The sequence below is a fragment of the Pundamilia nyererei genome, unplaced genomic scaffold (genome assembly GCF_000239375.1).
Source record: "Pundamilia nyererei isolate P.nyererei 1_Seehausen unplaced genomic scaffold, PunNye1.0 scaffold00007, whole genome shotgun sequence".
Taxonomy (NCBI): Eukaryota; Metazoa; Chordata; class Actinopteri; order Cichliformes; family Cichlidae; genus Pundamilia; species Pundamilia nyererei.
In genome coordinates this window covers 6115350-6125382 of record NW_005187408.1, presented here as the reverse complement: position 1 = coordinate 6125382, position 10033 = coordinate 6115350, and positions in this window count along the sequence as shown.

The following is a 10033-nucleotide window of genomic DNA, read 5'->3' as shown; positions in this document are numbered from 1 at the left end:
AATTATTGCTATTTAATCTAAAAGGGACTGACATCACTCAAAACTACAAATGCAAATCTCACGAGGAGATTAAAAATGTCACTTAGCATCTTTTTCCGAGGAACATAAATGTCACGAAGATCAATTTTCAGTCTGAAAACTGCACTGTGTTGCCATCCACAGAGCAATACCACCTCACAGTAATACACAAATGAGCCACAGGCTTGAAAGGAGTAACACTTTTCTTTATTACTATGGATGCTGCAGTTTATATTCTGCCTTACGGTTTAGTTTAAAACAAAGATTATGTTATGGCGCTGACCTTTAAAAAATAACTATTTGTATTGTTTGTCTTTTGTGGCTGGTTTTGAAGCAGTGAATGAGGATTTGGGCTGAGATGGTCAGAGATGAGTTCGGGAGTCACAAAATACAGAGAAACAGACAAAAAGAGTGCAGCTTTTTTTTGTTTTTTCACGAGATTTAAAGACAGCACAAAATAACTCAACACTTAGTAATTAAATGTGTAACAGAAGAACCCAATTATCTGCCATTTCACAGGCTATTTGGTTTTCAAGAAAAATAAAGATAAAGTTGTAATATGGGCTTTTTGTCATTACCCCTGACTACACTCATTTTCAATCAAGCTCTTAAATTGAGCAAAACGTCTTGTCCTTGGACCGCCTGCTTGAAACACCCATGAAGATGTTCTCTCTGTGTATTAGACCTTGGCCAGGGACACTCTATTTTGATTTTGGTGAATATTGATCTAAGCAGCTCAACCCATTACATTTATCTCTGCAAACACAGTTGCCATGGCGTAAAAGCCACTGCAGAGCTAATTTTTGTATCTGCGCTACAAGGGTTGACAAGAATCAGATAACGATGTGAAATAACCCAACCAGCATAAAACTTCGATATTTTAGTCAGGCGTGGCAAGAATATGTAGCATCTGTTGTTTTCAGGGATGCTTCTGGCATAATATATGGGAATAAAATACTGCCAAAGTATGCTATGAGTATGTCAAACTGAAACGGATCACAATAGCTTTGTGCACCGATGCATTTTAATCAGTGAATAATGGCATGGGGCAAGGATATAAATCATACTGAGTAAATGTTAGTGCTTTATAATAGCAGGGTTTCCATGCATACGCCACAAGATAATGGACTGGAAAAAATGTGAAAAACGCTCTGAGGTAGTCCGCCAGTATGAGACTGTTTCTATGTTTTAATGAGACTAAAAATAGGTGTTATTAAAGAGTCTCAGCAGCACTTTTCACATGCCTAATTGATTCCTTCTTAGCTTTGTTGGGAATTTGTCAAGTCAATTCGACACCGAAATAAAGACATCACCCAAGATTTGTTTCAATAGTATCTGTACATTATGTGAGTCTGAATAAACTGCCACTTATGCCCTCCAGTAATTCATTTTTCTGCAGTTTTGCCATCAATCACTTGAGAGCCACCCCACTAACTAAATATGTGTCACTGCTCATGCGCCATCTTCCCAAGCGAGAGAAAGAAAGAGCCAAAAACCTTCATCGACCCATAGAACGAGCTACAAGCCCTATTGACTGGCTACCTTTCTTGCTGGCCAATAGCTTCACTGCATGGTTACCAGATGGAGCCGGTGTTCACAAAAAAAAGAAAGAAAAACATAGACTGCCTTGGTGTGAACAGATGGGTGGCATCACATGCTGCAAGGATGCACAAATTACAGAGGAAGGCTTGTTGGCTGTAACTAGGCAGCACAATGAGAAAAGGAGAGAATAGATGTGCTGCAATCACCTGTTCAAATGAGGACTGATAGGATAAGGCTACATGCTGGGAAGGTGGAATTTGGTGCAGTCATTTGTATTCTCCAGGAGGACCTGAACTGGCCGACCTTTCACCACAGTTTATATATTTCCAATACAATTTTCCAATATATCCAAATTGATACTGACACTCCTATCAGTTTCCGCTCAGTGTTGAGCATTAATTACATAAACTTTATATAAAAGATGTGCAAAGCCTACCAGTCTTAAAGTAACATTCACATGGATGGCCGGACCATCATGGCCAGATGCATTCCTGGTGCCAGATGTTCCCCATGTAAACACGCCCGGCCATCCACGTGAGTTAAAAGATTGCATAGCTATTTAGACCACCTTCTTACAATGCTCTGTGATCCAGTTCTGATGCTCATGTCCATTCTTGGCACTTTCTGCAGTGGACAGGGATTAGCATGCACACCCTGATTGGTCCTGCAGCCACCCAGCCCCACATGCAACAAATTGCAATGCACTTTGCATTGCACCAGCAGGAACTCCTGAAATTTTAACTACAGTAGTGCATCTATTGGATTGGATCACACAGGCCAGCCTTCATTCCATGTGAGTATCAGTGAGGTTTAGACACCTATGACCCTGGAACTGGTTCACCACAGTTCTTTCCTTGGACCACTTTTGATAGATACTGACCACTGCACCTCACAAGATCTGCAGTTTTGGAGATGCTCTGACTCTTGTTCTGTCTAACCCGGTCAGATCCTTATCCCTGACCATTTTTCCTGCTTCTAAAATCAACTTTGAGTACAAAATGTTCACTTGCTCGCCAGTATAGTCCACCTACTGATATGTGCCATGATGAAGAGATAATCAGTATTATTCACTTCAGTGAATAATTAATGGTCATCTGTTATACCTGATCAGTAATACATATATGCCTGTGAAATAACCATACTTATCACCTGATTTAGGACCTTTGTGAAATCCTCCTCTAATGTGTTTAGATTTAATGCAGTACAATGTGATGAGCTGATGCTAGCTCACAGTGTAACTGTGCCTATAATTGCCATTACCAGGATGCTGTTATGACTGTAGATTTTGGCTTTTAAAAAAAGAAAAAGAAAAGTCAGTAACTACTGCCAGGAGCTTTAGGTTTCCACTTATGAGAAGATCTTGTACTGCTGTAACAAAACATACTTACGGAATAAATATCTATTTGCTTCTATTCCTATTAGTATCTTTCTGCTGCTTTTTTCATCTTCTGGTTTTTAAGAAGTCTTGTTCACAGGCTTGAGTCTACTCACCAAATGACAGTCTGTAGGTCTCAGTGTCTGTGTAATGGATTAGCTCCTTCCCACTCATTCACATAAAACCTGTCACTAATTGAAAATGTTAGTCACAGAGAACCATGTCTGGACTCCTGCCTGGTGCTGTTATCGCTGGAAAAAATACTTTAGAATATGCTCGAAAAAGAAGAAATTTAGGGTATTTCACAATGACACATGGAATATTACAAAAGACACACTGTTGCTGAAGTTCCTGTTGGATCCAACATAACAGTATTTGCTGGTTGTGAAGGGATTTTGATTCATCTGTTACTTTATCCCAAGATAGCTTCATTAGAGAGGATAGATCTTTGGCAGAGACATTTCTCCTGATGCAGACTCAAACACAGAGAGGTGTTGTGCTCTATTAAAAAATGTTTTTGAAGTACTGCCTGCTGTCATTTCCAGCCCGTGTCCTCTTTGCATCATGAAGTGACCCGAGTGCATGTGAAAATAAGACAGATGTATACCCAACCAAAAGTTACCATCCTCTTTCTCTGTCTGTTATTCGCTTGCTCTTGTGTGGGTCTGGCTTGAATGATCCTATTTATGCGACCAGGCAGCTGTCAACAGGACAGCCTGGCAGACTGCAAAGCAGCCTGAAATGTAAAAAAGCTATTTCTAGGACTCTACAGAATAAAAAATTGAAGCTCAGGAGGGAGTAAATCATGCCACTGTACTGAACAGCATATGCTCAGTGGATGTGTAATCAGGTCATGCTGCTTTATTGTGTTTTCACTAATAAGGCAACAACCCACCCTCTAAAAATGTCATCAAATATTATTATAGTCTCATTTCAGTGCATTTTTCCTCAAATTCACAGTTGTGTCTTCATCTTTCCTTATTAGACCTTATCAAAGACATACAATGAAAAACAAAGGTCGTGTCAACACGTGCAGCATTGTGCCTGCAAATAATGTGTTTGTGAGGCATGGGGACTGAGTGAGGAGAGAAGGGGAGGGAGAGAGCAATGAAGAGGAGGGGGTTGAAGGAGGCAGAATAGTCACACAAAATGAGACATGAGTCATGGTGACGGTGACGCAGATGGACGGGTCAGGTAAGCAGCACCCATGTAAACAAGAAGCCACAGGCAGCAGGCAGAAAGGAGATTCGTCACATTATCTGAACAATAAGGTGAAGCAAGACTCTCCAATCAGTGAGTGCTGTAACTCTCCTCCTTTTGTTGCATTATGGTATATTTGCTGCTGTTTGATGTGGCATTATCCCCAATCAGAAATTATTTGAAGCCTATAAATTCATGTTAGACCTACTTGGAGTGTAGTATAGTATTAAGATAGAAACACACTGTAACTTGAAAATGTTTCGTGTGTTTAAAACAGCTTCAATTAGTAGCAACAGTGAATCAAATGACTGATGTACTGTGAAAAAGCAGCTTACGTTGATCCATAGAGAATTATCTCTAACACTGCAGCTGCCTTCAGTTTTATGGAGTGTTTTGCATCTTTTATGTTACTGTTTTATTGTCTCAAAGCTCTTGTCAGCCATCTCAGCTGTGATTTATAACAAAAATAAAATAAAGTAAAAATCCTTCCTGAATCCATTGTGGGCTCCTTGCTTAGCACCAAAAGATAGAGCAATGGAATTAATGACTACTTAATAATTGTAGCTTTTAGTGCCTCCAAAGACATTTAAGTGATTAATGTCAGGAGCAAAAATTGAGCTAAAAAAATAAAGCGTAAACAGCCATTTGTCCAAAACTGTTTAACAGATCGACTTTATAAGGTGACAGTGTACACTGTCTGGACACTTCATTAGGTACACCTTGTTAGTGCTGGGTTGGATCCGGCCTTGATTCTTTTCAGGGAGGTGCTGGAAACATTGCTCAGAAGATTCAGTTGATACTGACATGATTGCGTTGCACAGGTACTGCACATCCATGATGAGAATCTCCTGCACCGCCACATCGAAAAGGGACTGTACTGGATTGAGATCTGCGGACTGTGGAGGTCATTTGAGTACAACGAACTCATTGTCTCTTTCTGACACGGTGTGTTATCCTGCTCGAAGCAGCCTTCAGAAGATGGGTACAGTGTAGTCATAATGACTCAAGAACAACACACAGGTAGAGTTTGGTGCTTACTTGATGATCAATTAGTATTAATAGGCCCAAAGTGTGCCAAGAAACTAGACCCTACACTATTACACAACTATGTTTCCACCTTGCTGTAACTCAAACTAGAAGAACACCTGTGACGACCCCTGTTTAATTAAAACAAAAGTAAAGGCAAAGAAGCCTAGAACATTATTAAAATTGTTTTGGGGTTTTTTTTGTTTGTTTGTTTGTCTTTTTTTTAGTAAAAGAAATGCTTACAACAGAGTATAGCCTCCACTCACTTTCAATTATCCTTGCCTGATCTTCAGGGATTAAGGAAACAAAAAGTGAATGTGTGAAAATGGGAAAAGAATTTAGGTTTTTAATGGAGCTGACAAACGCACTGAATCTAATGTACCGAATCAGAGGAAAAGAAGAGCTTAATTATATGTTTTTCTGCAGCGGTGTTATGATAGCTTTTTAATTCTTGGCACAGGACTTGTCACGCAGAGCAAAGCATCATGGCAGATGGAGTCTATAAATTCATCTATACTTCCTCTGTTATTTCTATTTTTTTGGGTGTTTCTGTCTTGACTGTGAGTCAGATATTAATATCTGAATTGGAAGAGGCATTATTGTACAGTGTATTGTACATAATGTACATAATTGTACATAATGCTACACTGCTACATGCTCATTTAAAAAATAATATCGATTTTAAATAAATTCTGCATTTGACAAAGACATAAAACTGACAATGAGGACTGGAAAAAATGGGAAAACGTGGCTTGAGGGATATCATTGGACACTAGATATACATCTGCTGAGACATTGCTTAAAACATGAGTTAAAATGCCAAGCTCTGCAGAAACATATTCAGCTATCCCAGCATTTTTAAAGGAAGAGTGTATTCAGATTGTTTGTCTTTTGCTGCTTCATAGTAAGACCATATCTTTGGCTTCTTGTCCCAAACAATACTTACAATATAATACACTACACACGTTTGAGCCAAAGATATGGATTAACTTTTCCATGTCAGTGTTCTCATGTGTGTGGTGATGAGTAGACATTACAGTCATGTTATTATTAAATCAGCAGGGAAGATAAAAGGATCCTTTAGTCCACACTGAATTGCAGATAGATAAAAGCTCCTGGCAGCAGTCTGAAAGCAACATTATCAAAGAAGACAAATCCAATCATAGGGGCAAATAAGCAGGGGGTAAATAACCCAGATTTTTTCATAGAGCATAACTTCCATATATGAATTTAATTAGTTTCGTTTTTTTTGTTTAATTAGTTTGGTTGCTATGAGTATAAAGATGAAATGTCAAAAACATCTTACATGTTTTAGACACATTACAAACAAATTCCCAAGGTAAATAAACAACATCATAATTTGCATAATTAACTACATGAAAGCCAGCTGAGGTCTTTTTGCATCATAAAAGGAAACTGACTCTTTGCTTTTTTTTTTTTTTTTTTTTTTTTTACTGGAATACAACTTTGAAAGCATCTGTTTTGAACCTTTTTCTACACCTGGATCTATTTCTGCCTGAGTTTGCAAACCTCTTATTAATGCTTAATTACTTCTCATATACCTACACATGACAGAACTGAAGTTAATGGCTTGTCATTTAATGTATGAGCACAAGTGACTTGATCTATTTATCTGCATGAAGAAACAGTTTATCGAATTGCATGATGGAGGTGAAAAAACAGAGTTTGTAATGCCTTTAATTGTGTTTTCCTGCTGTGCAGGTGGCATTCTTTTAGGGCAAGCAAGGCAGGCAGTGCTTGCCCAGTGAAATATAAAAATAAACATCAGTACAAAACTAATAAAGTGAACACAATCTCTCTCCACACATGCCAGAAAAAGCTCTGTTATGAAATGTATTGCCTGTTTGTATCCATCCATTAAATAACTGCCATCTCATGGCTGTAGTTGGCTATCGTCTCTGGGCTTTCTCTGTTTTTGTCTGTTTGACAAACCACTGAAGATGTATAGCGTTTGCTGTTTTCATGGGTGTGCCCATGCTTCTGTAAAAAAAGGCTGTAGCTGTGCAAGCAGACAGGTGCCTTACTTTTCTGTAAAAGTCACCCAGAGCAAGCCAAGCTGGTCAACTGCTAGCTATATATAAGACACTGCTAGCTGTGTATGAGAGTTGTTTTTATCTTATGGTCTAACACACAGGTGTCGAGGGCTGGTGTCCTGCAGGTTTTAGATGTGTCCTTGATCCATCACAGCTGATTTAAATGGCTAAATGACCTCCTCAACATGTTTTGAAGTTCTCCAGAGGCCTATTAATGAACGAATCATTTGATTCAGGTGTGTTGACTCAGGGTGTTATCTAAAACCTACAGGACACCGGCCCTCAAGGTCTGAAGTTCGACACCCCTGGTCTAACACTATGATTCATATTAAAAATCTTCCCAAAATGTTGATTAATTTCTTTTAAAGCACATGAATTACATAAGACACTTTGATACCAGGAACTATTTTTGATGCATGTGCTAAATTAAACTAACTAGCTGGTCTTTAGTCTATATGTTGGATTTTAGTGTATTGATAGTAATATTTTCATTCATCTGATTCTTGTAAAGGAAACCAAATGTGAAATGTGTGGCAGATATATGGCATTTACATTCGTATTATAAAATATAGAGAATCTTTAGCACCTCATTTAAGAAGCTTCGAACCCTCTGATTTCTCATCCAGCTCATTATGCTCCATTTTTAGCCACATGATTGTTCACTTGTCTTGTCCAAAAGCCTCTCACCACTGTAGAGCATGCAGTAAGTAAGACCACTTTAATCTGCCAAAGGCCATTACTTGAACGTAAATGGATCCTACTTATCCTTTTCGATCAGTTGATTGTTTCAGACAAGAACAGCCTTCAGAGGTTACCAGTGGGTCAGGAGAGGAAGGGAGTTGGATGCAACCAGAGTGCAATGGGAAATGTGGTCAAGGATGGAATTAGAAATGTAATGCTGAATATAATTAATTTTTAATAAAGTAGCAGTTTATGTTGTGTATATTGAATACTTTTCTACTGTTTCAGATTTTCAAAGCTTAAGCCTGGAAAAATGCGGCATTTTGGAGCTGTTAATGCCTTAACATCAATTTATGACACACAAGACAAAAAGCAAAATAGTTATTGGGAAGACAAGGTCTTCAATTATTCTGTCAGCTTTTGTGGACAGAAGAATGCTACTTTGTGAGGCTTTCTTTTGTGTAAGTGCTCTACCCTCACTTTATGAATTTAAATGTATCATCAGACATCATTACACTGTAAGTGCTGGTAAAGACTGCATACATGAGTATGGGTTTGGTTTCACATATCAAACTTGAATTCTATGCTGCTTGAAATGTCAGGGTGGGAATCTAGGGCAGCAATTTAGCAGTGGAAGGGAAGAGAAAAATCAGCAGCTGCCAGCTGGCTAACTTCAGGGGAAAGTGCTGAAGTCACGCCTACCAAATGAGCTACATTATGGTTGGAAAGAAAAAAACTTGCGACACCCCATCAACACCTATATCTCCATCTTTTTCTTCTGCTTTCAGGAGGTTGTGTACTTTGCTGATATAGCGCAGTACAGGTCAAACCTTAAAAACAAAGCAACTGCTCAACCAGTGTAACTGGATATAACAGGGGAAGGTTAAAAAAAAGTAGCAGTTCCATAGATTTCAAGATATCTTGCAGAAGCCTATGATTATGTCCTTCTGGTAATTTCTAGTTGCCATGGGGACAGGGACAAGGTAATCAATTAAAGTACGCATTTTGGTCTGCTGGAAGCAGTAATGTTTAAGTAATTATTCAAAAGAATAAAGACAGAACACAGTATTGCTATGCTATAGAGAGGGCTTGTTACAGTGTTTTTGCACTGGGAAGCTCCACTTAATTCAAAATATTGAACTTATGCATGAACCATGCATTCTTTCTTTTATAAATTTTGAATAATTAAATCAGCTTGTCTGGGTTTCCTGGCTTTTAAAGACAGAAAGACTAATTAAGATGACAAAGAGTGATTAAGGTAATGCTAAGGCATTAATTAACCTTTTCACTATATATGATGGAGTCCTGTCTACTAAAGTGCATGCAGAGAACACAATGTACTAAGTAGATATTCACCTCTAAATCAATGTAACACTCCTGCCAGAGCTTTGTGTCTTCATCTTCATTTTTGTGAGACACATGCATCTCCAGGCAGGGCGAAAACACTAAAAAGACCACAGTCACATTGTCAAAGGACACTAGATAACCATTGTGCTAACTTGCCATCAGCACTTTCGAAACATCCCACCCACACATATGTGCACACAAGCAAACGCAGATTCATGCTCATCCAGAAGCCACAAACATAAACGCAATGTTCCTTCCAGCTGATGGACTGGTGTTGACAGCCTGGGCTCCTGATGACTCACAACCAGATAAGTGATTGTCCAGCTGTTTTTGAGTCACCTGAGTGCACTGATCTTTATCTTCCACAGTAATTGCAGTCACAGGTGGAGGCAGCAACCTGAACCCACTGCCATTTCTGTTTGCATTTCACTGGGTAAATATAGCCTTTGGTGTATATGGGCCTCTTCCTGTCCCCCATGGACTCTGGAAAGCTGAATAATGCTATCTGCCAATGCAAAACCTACCCATTCATAGAGACTATTATTATGACAGATGGTTAATGTCATCAACTGATAGCTCTTCTAACAGCAGCTTAATGAGATGCATAACAAATGAAATTCATGGTTACATTAGTAACCCGAACAAACGTTTAATGGAAAAGCTCTTGAGAGAAGTGGGACCATTTAAACGCAGGAGGAAGATGGACGTAAAGCTTTCAGAGAGCGGGAGAAAAGCACATGCAGCATCGCCCTGCTCTGCAAAGTGATTACAAAAAAGGGAATCTCAAGGG